The sequence below is a fragment of the Procambarus clarkii genome, chromosome 81 (assembly GCF_040958095.1).
Source record: "Procambarus clarkii isolate CNS0578487 chromosome 81, FALCON_Pclarkii_2.0, whole genome shotgun sequence".
In the NCBI taxonomy this organism is placed as follows: Eukaryota; Metazoa; Arthropoda; class Malacostraca; order Decapoda; family Cambaridae; genus Procambarus; species Procambarus clarkii.
This window is the reverse complement of record NC_091230.1, coordinates 6,559,327-6,574,626: the sequence shown is the minus strand read 5'-3', so window position 1 is coordinate 6,574,626 and position 15,300 is coordinate 6,559,327.

Below are 15,300 nucleotides of genomic sequence, written 5' to 3'. Positions count from 1 at the left end.
ACCCCCTCCTTTTTTTGGGGGGGGGGGCTGTATTGTGTATTTAACGGTTACAAAACATACAAGACAAATGCCTAAAGGTTATGGATCTCTTGAAGCTCCTCCGCTTCCGGACAGGAACCGAGGATGCAGCAAGCATTTCCCCTCTGGATCGCCACACTGAGACACTGAAACAAAAAACTGGAAGCCCTTGGATCTCTGGTGACATCAATGAGCTTGGAACCCAATTCCTTGAGAAATCCCAAGGCACTCTTGCCCCAGGGGCCATGCGTCTCAGACGCTATGGAAACAAAGAGGTATTGACCTTCCAGTCGCCTATACTTGAGTGATTTTGCTGTTTCCCTGTGGTTGGCCGCCCCACCTGCTTGATCAGCTCCGAACTGTACATAGGTGTCAGCCAGGGTGGATACACATGTGTAGTCCCACACCAACTGTCTACCCTCCTTCCATGAGTATATGGTGATGCCATCAGGGCGAAGTGCGGGGAAATCCGGGTTTTGGACCCCTAGGATGCGAGGTTCTCTCTCCGCTGGGCACCTAGCTGAGACGAGGCTTCTCTTGATGATGTCACTGACCTCATTGTGTCTTGCATGCCAGCCCTTTGTGCTATATATATATATATATATATATATTTACTAGAAATCCTAGTAAACAACACAGAAATCATCGATAGATACAGCGATAGCAGGCGGCTTGACGTTTGCGAGGCACTACACATCAAGAAGTCAACACCAGCAATCAACAGCCAATTATTGCACAACTATATTCTACCCACCTCAAGACTCCGCTCCAATATAGAAGCATCAAGAAATATGGACCAATAGGCTTTCTACAAACACTTCTATTCAATATCCATTGTTTCGTGTTCTGTCTTGTGTTGATACTTTTAATACCCTATTAATATCCTCTAATGCCACATCATCCTTCCCACCTCACTCAAATGTAATGCCACATCACCCTTCCCACCTCACTCAAAAGTAGATATAAAATCAGGGAAATGCAAGTTCTAATCAGTTGTGTATTTGTGAAGTCTTTGAAAATGTAATAAGTTTTACGAAACGCGCCCGTGTCGCGTCAGACTAGAAATAAAAATGAATTTTGGAGAAGTGATTTTTGATTTACCTCCAACAGTGAAGCATAATGTACGAAAGATTGAGAAAATTCGTGTTAGAATTATTAATCTTACTTTTTCGGTCATATTTAATAAAATATATATATATATATATATATATATATATATATATATATATATATATATATATATATATATATATATATATATATATATATATATATATATATATATATATATATATATATATATATATATATATATATATTTGGACGATGGTACTCTAGCCGGCTCCCCAGCCTCGCTCTTGGACGATATAAGAATAATTCAGGAGCAAGGAGCAAGCCTAGGCCTCACCCTGAACCCTTCCAAGTGCGAAATAACCTTCACCAACCAGCACATAATAGAGCAAATAAAGGTTGTTTTGCCTGACATTCATACAACCAACCCTGAGGACAGCACACTCCTAGGTGCTCCTATTGGAAGGAATGCCATCGACGGGGTCCTTGGTAAGAAGATCACTGACCTGACGAGGATGAACGAGAGGATTGAAGGCATCGATGCTCATGATGCACTTTACCTCATCACCAGATGCTTGTCCTTCCCTAGGCTGACCTACTTTCTAAGATGTTCGCCATCTTTCAACAATATTATATTAGAAGAGTACGACAGCTTGCTGAAATCAACACTAGAAAAAGCCCTCAATCTTTCCCTCAGCGACTCACAGTGGAAACAGGCCTCCCTTCCTGTCAGACTCTGGGGCCTTGGCGTGCGCACAGCAATACAAATTGCTGTATTAGCGTTCCTGTCCTTTTCAGTGGGGTCTGACAACTTGGTGAAGGAAATCCTACCTGAGCACCTAGTTCAACAGGCAGGGGTACATGATCCCAGCTTCACAGACTGCACAACCAAATGGGTCTCTCTCGCTGGACCAGCACCCCAACCACCGCCTTCTGAAGCCCATAAGCATTCCAGCTGGGATCGCCCCATTGCCGACCAAGAAGCTGCGACTTTGCTAGAAGCTGCAACAACACCACATGACACTGCCCGACTTAGAGCTGTAGCAGCTCCCCATGCAGGTGATTTCCTATTAGCAACCCCAACGTCAGCAACCGGCACCCGTCTCACACCGCAGGCCCTCCGAATTGCCGTGGCTCGCCGCCTCGCTACCCCAATCCACACCAAATACAGGTGTATTTGCGGCGAGGCAGGGGCCGACAGATACGGATGGCATGGCTTTCTCTGCTAAAGGACAGGAGGATGGCATGCAAGACACGGTGAAGTCAATGACATTATTAAGAGAAGCCTTACCACAGCCGGTTGTCCAGCAGAGAGAGAGCCCCGTTACCTAATGTCCCGCAACTCTGATGAGCCTTTCGGTTGCCCAGATGGAATCACGGTGAACCCTTGGAAGAATGGTAGACAGTTGGTGTGGGACTACACTTGCGTTTCAACTTTAGCCAATACCTATGTTGACTTCAGTGCTACACAAGCAGGAGGAGCTGCCAATCACCGGGAGGCGGCCAAGTCACGTAAATACAGAGACCTTGAGCACCACTACAATTTTGTCCCCATTGTCTCGGAGACATTTGGTGCCTGGGCTAAAAGTGGTGCTAGCTTTTTGAAGGAGTTGGGGTCTAAGCTAATCGAAACAACTAGAGACCCTAGAGCTGCTAGTTTTTTTTCAGCGCCTTAGTGTGGCAATCCAGAGAGGAAATGCTCACTGCATCCATGGTTCCTGCCCGCCATCTGAGAAGCTGGAGGAGCTGTTCAACTTGTGACAAGCAGCCTTGTACCCTGCATGTAATCAATATTGTAACTTTTTTGTGTAATGATATTTTCAAATAAAGTTAGATAAATATACACACATACCAAAAGAATAGGGGTGGTAGGAGAAGAAAATACCAAAGTGTTCAGTGAGGATCCACAAGGTCTTCTCTGAGTACTCTTTATTTTCTTCTCCGAGGCTATGGGTCCCTACACTTGCACCAGAGGTGGTACCCCTTCTAGGTTATATTAAAAAAAATTATATATATATATATATATATAATTTTTTTATATATATATAACCATATATATATATATATATATATATATATATATATATATATATATATATATATATATATATATATATATATATATATACACACACACACACACACACACACACACACACACACACACACACACATACACACACACACAGATGCAGCGGCTCATACTGCACGAGCCTACATTACCTCTCTTACTGAAGACCAGGCAGTCGTAAAATTAGATTTTAAAACCGCTTTCAACTCGGTCAAAAGGGAAGCAGTCCTCATAGCAGTCCAGGAACATTGCCCAAGCATTCTCCCGTTTGTGTCAGCAGGCTACAGCAAAGACTCAACCCTACTGTTTGGCAAACACGGAGTCACCTCACCAGAGTGAATCCAACACGGAGACCCACTTGCACCCTTCCTCTTTTGCATAGCGGTTCGAGAAATTACGACCAGACTGTCCAGTGAGCTTAACATCTGGTTCCTGGATGATGGCACTCTGGCAGGCACACAAGACTCCCTGCTGGAAGACCTACAGCTGGTGAAGACACGGGGGGAGTCCATGGGTCTCGTTCTTAACCCCTCTAAGTACGAAAATATTGCATCCAGTGAGGTAATCATTAGAGCAGTGATATCAGTTTTACCATAAGCCGCAGTCATTAAACCCACCGACAGCACACTACTTGGAGCACCTCTGGGCCATAATGCCATTGCTGCAGTCCTTGACGAAAAGTTTAGCTACCTAAAGAGGATGGAAGCGAGAATAGGGGACTTGGACTCCCATGATGCCCTCTACCTTCTCACAAAGTGTCTTACCTTGCCCAGGCTAACATACTTCTTAAGGTGTGCACCCACTTTTGGCAACCCACTTCTAAATCAATATGATGAGCTTCTCAGGTCAATATTCAGGAAGGCGCTCAACCTAGATTTAGATGACAGTCAGTGGGACCAAGCAACACTACCAGTGAGATTTGGGGGGATAGGCATACGAAAGGCAACTGAGGTAGCACTTCCAGCATTCTTATCCTCATGTACAACAGCCAACGAATTGGTAGGGCAGATCCTTCCAGAGCGTATGAGAGAGACAGCGGGAACTCATGATCAAACGTTCATCGAAGCAGCCAGACAATGGGACACCATTGCACACTCTCAACCCCGACCGCAAGCCCCAAAAGACCACAGACAGGCCCACTGGGATAGCCCCATAATGGAAAAGACTGTCACAGCAATGATTGACAACGCTGGTGCTGAAAACAAAGCCCACCTCCTAGCGGTAACAGCACCCCATGCCAGGGATTTTTTATTCGCTGTGCCCAATGCAGCCCTGGGAACTCGCCTCAATCATGACGCTCTCGGCATTGGAGTTGCCCTTCGCCTTGCCGCCCCCATTCTCACCGAACATGGGTGCATCTGCGAAACTGCGATGGCAGACCAATATGGTCGTCATGGTCTGGTATGTCGTAAATCACAGGGTAAGATTGCAAGACATGAAGAAGTCAACGACATCATCAAGAGGAGCCTCGACACACCCGATGCCCGGCACGAAGTGAACCACACTTATTCAGACCTAACGACCCTCAGAAGCACCCAGATGGGGTCACCTTGCTTCCTTGGAAGGATAGTAAGCTAGTGGTGTGGGACTACACGTGCGCTGCCACACTGGCCAGTACCTACCTCCACTACAGCACACGTAAAAGGGGTGGAGCTGCTTCTTTCAGGGAATCGCAGAAAATTATTAAATAAAGAGGTCAGGCACACTGACACAGCTTGGTTCCGATCGGCTCGGAGACCCTTGGTTCGTGGGGAAAATGTGCATAGAAGTTCCATAAGGAATTGGGGGACAAATTGATCAGCGCTACAAAAGATCAGAGAGCAAAAAGTTTCTTGTTCCAGCGCCTTAGTGATGTGATTCAGAGGGAAAATGCCTGTTGCACCTTGGGCACTAGTCCAACTTCAGACGAATTCGAAGAAGTGTTTGACTTGCAACAATGATCGAACCTGTCTGTGACATTCATCAATGTTTCCCATTGTCGTGTTTTTTAAATGACCCATAACCTTTAAGCACTTTCTGTATTATATTTGTATCAACCCATGTATATCTTGTAACCATCAAATACAAATAAAGCTCAAAAAAAGGAAGAGGGTGGTAGGAGAAAAGCACACAGAAACTGTATTGGAGGGGATCCAAACATTCCCTCTAACGCGTTATTCGTGGTTTCCTCCGAGGCTAAGGGTCCCCTTCTTCCACCCAGAGTTGATACTCCCTTCCTTTATATATATAAAGGAAGTATAAATATATATATATATTTATATATATAAATATATATATATATTTATATATATATATATATATATATATATATATATATATATATATATATATATATATATATATATATATATATATATATTTATTTATATTTTCCTCCTGGCAGTACCCATGTCTGCAATGGGCACGCGCCTAGATCCAGAATCCCTTCGTGTAGCAGTGGCCCTCCGCCTTGGTGCCCCAATTCACACTGAATACAAGTGTATTTGCAACAGGGTGGAAGCAGACCAATACGGACTGCATGGGTTGCATTGCGGAAGCACAAAGGGCTGGCATGCAAGACACAACGAGGTCAATGACATCAAGAGAAGCCTCGTATCAGCTAGATGCCCAGCGGAGAGAGAACCTCGCATCCTAGGGGTCCAAAACCCGGATTTCCCAGCACTTCGCTCTGATGGCATCACCATATACTCATGGAAGGAGGGTAGACAGTTGGTGTGGGACTACACATGTGTATCCACCCTGGCTGACACCTATGTACACTTCGGAGCTGATCAAGCAGGTGGGGCGGCCAACCACAGGGAAACAGCAAAATCACTCAAGTACAGGCGACTGGAAGGTCAATACCTCTTTGCTCCCATAGCGTCTGAGACGCATGGCCCCTGGGACAAGAGTGCCTTGGGATTTCTCAAGGAATTGGGTTCCAAGCTCATTGACGTCACCAGAGACCCAAGGGCTTCCAGTTTTTTGTTTCAGCGTTTCAGTGTGGCGATCCAGAGGGGAAATGCTTGCTGCGTCCTCGGTTCCTGTCCAGAAGCGGAGGAGCTTCAAGAGATCCATAACCTTTAGGCATTTGTCTTGCATGTATTGTAACCTTTAAATACACAATAAAGGTATATATATATATATATATATATATATATATATATATATATATATATATATATATATATATATATATATATATATATATATATATATATATATATATATATATATATATATTGTTATATATGACCGAAAAAGTGATTGGAGAAGCCGTTGGAGAAGCCATTGGACAAGCCCTTGCTGACTTGGACAGAAGTCCTAGTCAACAACGGCTTCTCCAATGGTTTCGTTGAAGACATCATAAAAAGGAAGATGAAACGCCATGCAACCTCTGAAGAGTCAGCTAACACAACACCTGTACCTCCTATTAGACTATTTTACAGGAACTTCTTTTCCACAGCTCATAAAGCGGAGGAAAGGGTCCTGAGTGATATTGATAATACGAACGTTATCCCTACAGACAAAAATCAGAAGAAACAATTGACAATTTACTATAAAACCTAAAAAACGGTCAACCTACTCATGAAAAACTCTCCAGACACAAAGCAGAACGCTTTAAAAGAGACCAACGTCGTCTATGCCTTCGAATGCCCACTTGTGGACTGTAAGCCCCAAAGAACTCAGTATATAGGCAAGACAACAACACCTCTTTCCAGGCGATTAACAATGCATAAGCAACAGGGCCCCATTAAGGAACATATAATCTCTTCCCACAACCAGACCACCACCAGAGAAGTCTTAACAAACAACACAGAATTCATCGATAGATATAGCGATAGCAGGGGGCTTGACATCTGCGAGGCACTACACAACAAGAAGTCAACACCAGCAATCAACAGCCAATTAATGCACAACTACATTCTACCCACTCCAAGACTCCATACCAATATAGAAGCATGAAGAGGAAATATGGGCCAATAGACAATTTGCAGTTACTTCCATTCTTCCCTTTCATTTATCCAATTTATACCCAATGCAACGTGTTCTGTCTTGTGTTGAAAGTTTGTTCACCTCATCCAAAACTGTTGTAACATATCACCTCACCCAAATGCGAGTATATAAGACAAAAGCTGTTTAAATGTTAGCATAGGAAAACTCTGCTATAGTTGTGTGTGTGTAAAGTAAAGTCTTTGAAAATGAAATAAGTTATTACGAAACGCGTTCAAGTTTTGCGTTAGACTAGAAATAAAAATGAATTTTGGAGAATTGATTTTTCAATTACCATCGACAGTAAAAAGAAACATAAGAAATATTGAGAAATTCGTGTTAGAATTATTAATCTTACTTTTTCGGTCATATTTAACAACATATGTTTACAAGAAAGACTGCTACCAAAATATACTAATATATAAATATATATCATATATCATATATGTGTGTGTGTGTGTGTGTGTGTGCGGAAAATCCACAAAGAAATTGGAGAGGAAGAGGAACGTTTCGGCCGTTTTACAGCCGTTGTCAACACCAGACTGACTAGGAGAAACAAAGGGAGCGTATAGGTCATCAACTGAATATGACCACATAACCCCAGAAAAAGAATAACCCAGATGCAGGTATAGATGATTTAACTTAGAATAATAGGATCAAGTGGTCAGAGAATAAGGATGAAAGATTAAAGCCTCAATGAACATAGTAAGTAAGTAATTATCAAAAGAAGGCACCAAACCAAGAAGGCTATGTAGCACCATCAAATGTGCGGAATAATCAGAGGGCGCTAAATATCACCAACGATGCCAATACGAGAACAAAAACGCATAAGGCGAACGATATCAAAAGTATCCGAGTCACCAAGAATTCTATTGAGGGACAGGTGACAGCGAGGGTCGGTAGGAAAGCAAGACACACGCTCGTCCTGGAAGTCAGGACAAGAAGGACATGCACGACCGTAAGAGGGACAATGCAATTAAGACAATAAGGAGCAGGGCGGCGCTCCTTAAGTGACCATGGGTTAAGCGAGTATGGCCAATACGCAACCTCGCCAGAGATGTTTCCCATCGCCGGTTACAGTGGTAGGAGGACGGCCACGAGGAAACACAACACTTAAGAGTACGTAGTTTGTTACCAGTAACAGACGACCAAGAAGCCTGCCAATGAGTAAGGACGGAGAAATGGATAACCGGGTAAAAGTCGGAATATGGAATACCTTTACATATTGGTACAATATGACAATTACATATTACAATAGATGGGACAAGAGCGGACAGTTTCCTTGGCGGCAGCATCCGCACGCTCATTTAAAGACACACCAATATGGCTGGGAACCCAACAAAACTCAACCGACTTAAATTTACTGTGAACAAGAAACTGCCAATGCTGGATCTCGACAACTACTGGATGAACCGGATTAAAGGACCCAAGAGCCATGAGGGCACTATGAGAGTCAACAACAACTACAAAGGAAGACTGACAACGAGAAAGCAGGAGACTAAGAGCATAGAGAATAGCATAAAGGTCCGCTGTAAAGATGCTAGTCTCCGGAGGCAAGCGACACATATAAGTGCGATCAGGAAAAACAACAGAGTAGTCAACACCGTCCGCAGACTTAGACCCATCAGTGAAGACAGAAACGGAGCAGGAGTGAGAAGAAAAGTGCTCAAGGAAAAGGCATTTTAGAACCATAGGAGGAGTAAAAGCTTTAGTGATGTGGGTCAAGGATGAACAAAACCGCGGAAGGGGGACTCTCCATGGGGGCAAAGAAGGAACAACACGAGGAGAAACATTAGAAATACGAACAGAAAGAGAATCCTGTAGGCGAGATAACCGGATAGAAAGAGGGAGGTGGTGAAGAGGAACAGGAACTGCAGGAGGGGTAAAAGTTAGAGCAAGACAGAGGCGAGAGGAAGGATGTTGCAAGGACCGCGCAAAATAGCAAAGACAGTAACGATCATGGCGGTCCTGGAGAGACAGGAAGCCAGTGTCAACATACAAGCTAAGGACGGGAGTCGAACGAAAGGCACCAGAACTGAGGCACAACCCAGTATGGTGCAAAGCATCAAGACGGCGAAGAGTAGAAGGAGAAGCAAATGAGTAAGCAGGGCAACCATAATCGAGCTTAGACAGGACGAGAGAGGAATGTAAAGCAAGGAGAGTGCGCCTATCCGCCCTCCCAAGAAGTATGGGACAATACCCGAAGGAGGGTAAGGGCCTTAGAGCACTCAACACGGAGGTAAGAGATTTGGGGAGCCCAAGACAAACGAGCGTCAAGGAATAACCCCAAAAGCTTCGCGGAATCTTTGTACTCAAGGGGATGACCATAAAGTGACAAAGAGGGACGAAGAATGACCCGTTTCCGCGTAAAAGTCATGGCACAAGTCTTAGAAGTAGAGAACTTGAAGCCATGATCGGTGGGCCAAGACGACACGGCATCAATTGCAAGTTGAAGCCAGCGCTGAAGGAGAGGCGAATCATCACTCTGACAGCAAAGGGTAAGATCATCGACATAGAGAGCGGAGAAGACACCTGAAGGAAGAGAGGAAAGAAGACCATTGAGGGCAACCAGAAAAAGAGTAGTGCTCAGAACACTACCCTGGGGCACACCTTCGTATTGCTGAAAAGAGGCAGAAAAGAGGCAGAGAGAGCTGTACCAAGGCGCACCCGAAAGGAAAGACGAGAGAGGAAGCTGCGGAGAAACAGAGGTAGATGACCACGAAGGCCAAGAGAATGAAGTTGAGATAGAGTATGATATCGCCAAGTGGTGTCGTAAGCCTTTTCCAGTTCAAATAGGACGGCAACAACGGAGGTCTTCGCAGCAACAGCAGTACGAATATAGACCTCCAAGTTCACCAGGACATCTGTTGTGCTGCGGCACTTGCGGAAACCAAATTGAGAAGGGGAGAGGAGGTGATGGTGTTCCAGGAACCACATCAGACGAACGTTAACCATACGTTCAAAGAGTTTGCAGACACAACTTGTGAGAGCAATAGGGCGAAAGTCCTTAGGGGAAGTACCCAGAGACCCCGGTTTGCGAACAGGGAGGACAACGGCATCGAGCCAGTCCCCAGGGACTGACGACGACTCCCAGACCCGATTATACAGACTCAGTAAATACTAAGGCGTGCACGGAGGGAGATGGCAAAGCATCACATAATGAATACCATCGGAGCCCGCCGCCGTAGAACTGCAGAGGGCCAGGGCAGTACGAAGTTCAGAGAGTGAGACGGGATCATTATAGGGAAGCTGAAGACGAGTGCAGAAATCTAAAGGACGAGACTCAAGGACAGGTATACGAAGAAGGAAAGATTGGGGAAGATGAAGACCAGGGCTAACAGAAGAAAAGTGGGAACCCAGTTCGGAAGCGACCTGCAACGGGTCCGCCACAAGAGTATCATGGAGGTGAAGAACCAGTGAAACATCGGGAACGAACTTACCCGCTATCTTGCGGATACGCTTCCAGATCTGTGGCAGAGGAGTTTCGGACGTAATTGTGGAGACATACTCAATGAACATAACAATATATGAATATAATATTGAAATGAGACATAGTAATCCTTTCAGAGTTTTTTCTTAAACTGTTGTGCAATATTGTAACTTAAAAAGGGATCCAGTTTATACATACCAGTACTAACATTGATTAGACTTGGACACTTGACTGATTAAGGCAGACTCGATCAAATTTTGTTCCACGAAACCACCGCAATTAGTAATTGCGTTTCGTTCCATCCCACTTAATAGTGTGATCACACAAACTCGTGTGTAGATACAATGTAATAGACGTTTGGGCAGTTCTAATACTATAAGCATGTTGGGACAACCGCAATTGTAAGGACTTTCCTGTTTGTTCAAAGTACACAGAATCACAATCATTGCAGGATTATTCTGTGTACCAGCGAGGCGGAGATCCACGGCAATTCGGAGGGCCTGCGGTGTGAGACGGGTGCCTGTTCCTGACATTGGGGGTGCTAATAGGAAGTCACCTGCATGAGGAGCTGCTACAGCTCTAAGTCGGGCAGTGTCATGTGGTGTTGTCACAACTTCTAGCAAAGTCGCAGCTTCTTGGTCGGCAATGGAGCTATCCCAGCTGGATTGCTTATGGGCTTCAGAAGGCGGTGGTTATAATATAGATAATAATAAAGATAATGGCCTCATCTGTCGTAAGACACAGGGAAAGATTGCCAGACACGAAGCAGTCAATGACATCATCAAGAGAAGTTTGGCTACAGCTGGGTGTCCAGCACAAAGGGAACCACAGTTGTGCAGACCTGACAACAGACAAAAACGCCCAGATGGAGTCACCCTGCAGCCATGGAGGGAAGGTAAACAGGTCATATGGGATTACACCTGTGCATCTACATTGGCTGATACCTATTTACGTTACAGCTCAGCGGAGGGAGGTGGGGCAGCCACCTTCAGGGAGACCCAGAAAATCAACTAGTACAGAGACCTTGAACGTTGTTACAGGTTCGTACCGATAGGATCTGAGACTCTGGGCGCCTGGGGTAAATGTGCACTCAAGGTTTTAAAGGAGGTTTGTGAGGAACTCATTGGGAAAACTAGAGACCCACGAGCAGCCAGTTTTCTGTTCCAGCACCTCAGTGTCGCAGTTCAGAGGGGAAATGCGTGCTTTATCCTGGGTACGCACCCAACCTCCGAGGAGAAGGACTAGGTCTTCGAACGCTGATTGTTTAATTGTTATATAATTGTGTGTGTGAGTGTGTGTGTTCTCTGTAAACTGTAGCATTGCAATAAAATAAAACAAAACATAAAAAAAAATGGGGGTGGTAGGAGAAGAAAAGAATAAAGTATTCAGTGAGAATCCACAAGATCTTCTCTGACTTCTCTGAATGCTGTTTGTTTTCTTCTTCGAGGATGTGGGTCCCTGCAATTGCACCAGAGGTGGTACCCCTATTATATATATAATATATAATTATATAATTATATATATATATATATAAATATATATATATATATATATATATATATATATATATATATATATATATATATATATATTATATAATGTATATATATATTATTAAATATGACCGAAAAAGTAAGATTAATAATTCTAACACGAATTTTCTCGATCTTTCTTACGTTTTTTTTCACTGTTGATGGTAATTCAAAGATCATTTCTCCAAAATTCATTTTTATTTCTAGTCTGACGCGACACTTGAGCGCGTTTCGAAAAACTTATTACATTTTCAAAGACTTTAGTTTACAAACACACAACTGAAACTGAATAGAGCTTACACATCTTCGATTTTATATCTACATTTGGGTGAGGTGGATGAGGTGAAAACAAACTTTCAACAATGGGCATTGAATGGGTATTAAATTGAAACACAAGAGAACACGAAACAATGGGTATTGAGTGGAAGTAATTGTAGAAAGCCTATTGGTCCATATTTCCTGATGCTTCTATATTGGAGCGGAGTCTTGAAGTGGGTAGAATATAGTTGTGCATTAATTGGCTGTTGATTGCTGGTGTTGACTTCTTGATGTGTAGTGCCTCGCAGACGTCAAGCCGCCTGCTATTGCTGTATCTATCGATGATTTCTGTGTTGTTTGCTAAGATTTCTCTGGTGATGGTTTGTTTGTGGGAAGAGATTATATGTTCCTTAATGGAGCCCTGTTGCTTATGCATTGTTAAACGCCTGGAAAGAGATGTTGTTGTCTTGCCTATATACTGGGTTTTTTGAGGCTTACAGTCCCCAAGAGGGCATTTGAAGGCATAGACGACGTTGGTCTCTTTTAAAGCGTTCTGCTTTGTGTCTGGAGAGTTTCTCATGAGTAGCTGGCCGTTTTTTTGGTTTTATTTTAAATCGTCAGTTGTATCTTCTGATTTTTGTCTGTAGGGATAACGTTTCTACTGACAATATCTTTCAGGACCCTTTCCTCCGTTTTATAGGCTGTGGAAAAGAAGTTCCTGTAAAATAGTCTAATAGGGGATATAGGTGTTGTGTTAGTTGTCTCTTCAGAGGTTGCATGGCGTTTCACTTTCCTTCTTATGATGTCTTCCACGAAACCATTGGAGAAGCCGTTGTTGACAAGGACCTGCCTTACCCTACAGAGTTCTTCGTCGACTTGCTTCCATTCTGAGCTGTGGCTGAGGGCACGGTCGACATAAGCATTAACAACACTCCTCTAGTACCTGTCCGGGCAGTGACTGTTGGCATTCAGGCACATTCTTATGTTTGTTTCCTTAGTGTAGACTGCAGTGTGGGAAACTCCGCTCCTTTCCATGACTGTTACATCTAGAAAGGGCAGCTTCCTCCCTTCAGCTCCTGCAGATGTCTGACATCAGGTACCTGTGTAAAAATGTCGTCAACATACCTGCAGTATATGGCCAGTTTCAAGTTCATGTCGACTAAGACATTTTGCTCGATGGTACCCATGTAGAAGTTTGTAAACAGGACACCTAGGGGAGAACCCATGGCGACCCCATCTACTTGCTTATACATGTGTCCATCCGGGCTCAAGAAGGGTGCCTCTTTAGTACAAGCTTGGAGTAGTTTCCTTAGACTGTTTTCTGGTATGTCAAGAGGAGTACAGGCTGGATCACGGTACACTCTGTCGGCTATCATCCCGATTGTTTCATCCACAGGTACGTTGGTAAACAGATTCTACGTCCAACGAGGCTCTTATCCCTTTTATATATAAATAAATATATATAAATATATATATATATATATATATATATATATATATATATATATATATATATATATATATATATATATATATATATATATATATATATATATATAAATATATATATATATATATATATATATATATATATATATATATATATATATATATATATGTATATATATATATATATATATATATATATATATATGTCGTACCTAGTAGCCAGAACACACTTCTCAGCCTACTATGCAAGGCCCGATTTGCCTAATAAGCCAACTTTTCTTGAATTAATATATTTTCTCTAATTTTTTGGTTATGAGGTTATGAAATGATAAAGTTACCCATTACATTATGTATGAGGTAAGTTTTTTTTTATTGGAGTTAAAATTAACGTAGATATATGACCAAACCTAACCAACCCTACCTAACCTAACTTAACCTATCTTTATAGGTTAGGTTAGGTTAGGTAGCCGAAAAAGTTAGGTTAGGTTAGGTAGGTTAGGTAGTCGAAAAACAATTAATTCATGAAAACTTGACTTATTAGGCAAATCGGGCCTTGCATAGTAGGCAGAGAAGTGCGTTCTGGCTACTAGGTACGACATACATATATATATATATATATATATATATATATATATATATATATATATATATATTTATATATATATATATATATATATATATATATATATATATATATATATATATATATATATATATATATATATATATATATATAATGTGTGTGCAGATTCTTCTTTCAAAGTGAGACAAGTCGGAGAGAGGCAAGCAGCGTGGGTCTCGTCTCTCATGTGCAGCCAACCAGAATGTAACACAGATTTTTCCACTGTTTCCAGTGACTTTTCTGAGGAAGGAGGGGGGGGGGCGGCGGTGGGTGGGGTGGAGTGGCCTGGCCCGCCACCAGCCAGACTACGCACCAAAGCACTACTGAGGAACAAGAAAACATTCATCACAGACGATAAAGCTGCCGTGTGAGTTATGAAAGACAGACATGTTGTCATGTCTTAGGGTGTCACCTGCTCTACCCCTCGTTTGTAGAGGGGTCATGTCACAGCGATGACGTGCTTCTGTTATCAGGTCATGTCATGCTGGTGTGAGGCCGTCTAGGAGCAGTTCAGGCCACTGAGATATGAACAATGTGGCAATGAGAGGGGAAGGAGGAGAAAAATTAATGCAGGAGAATAAGAAGAAGCGGAAGAAGTGAAGGAAGGAGGTGGGGGGCGTTGGGGCGGCTGGAGGAGGTGAGACGTCGCGAAGCTCAAGAAGTTTGGTCCACAATGCTGTCTTTTGGGAAACGTTTCCAAGAGTTCTCATTAGGCGATGACTTGTGCTTCTCTGGTTAGTCGATATTAGGTGACTTTGGTGTGTGTGTGTGTGTATTCACATAGTTTTGCTTGCGGGAATTGAGCTCTGGCTCTTTGGGCCCGCCTCTCAACTGTCATTCAATCAATTTTTGTTTTTTTTTTTCAAATACGTACACC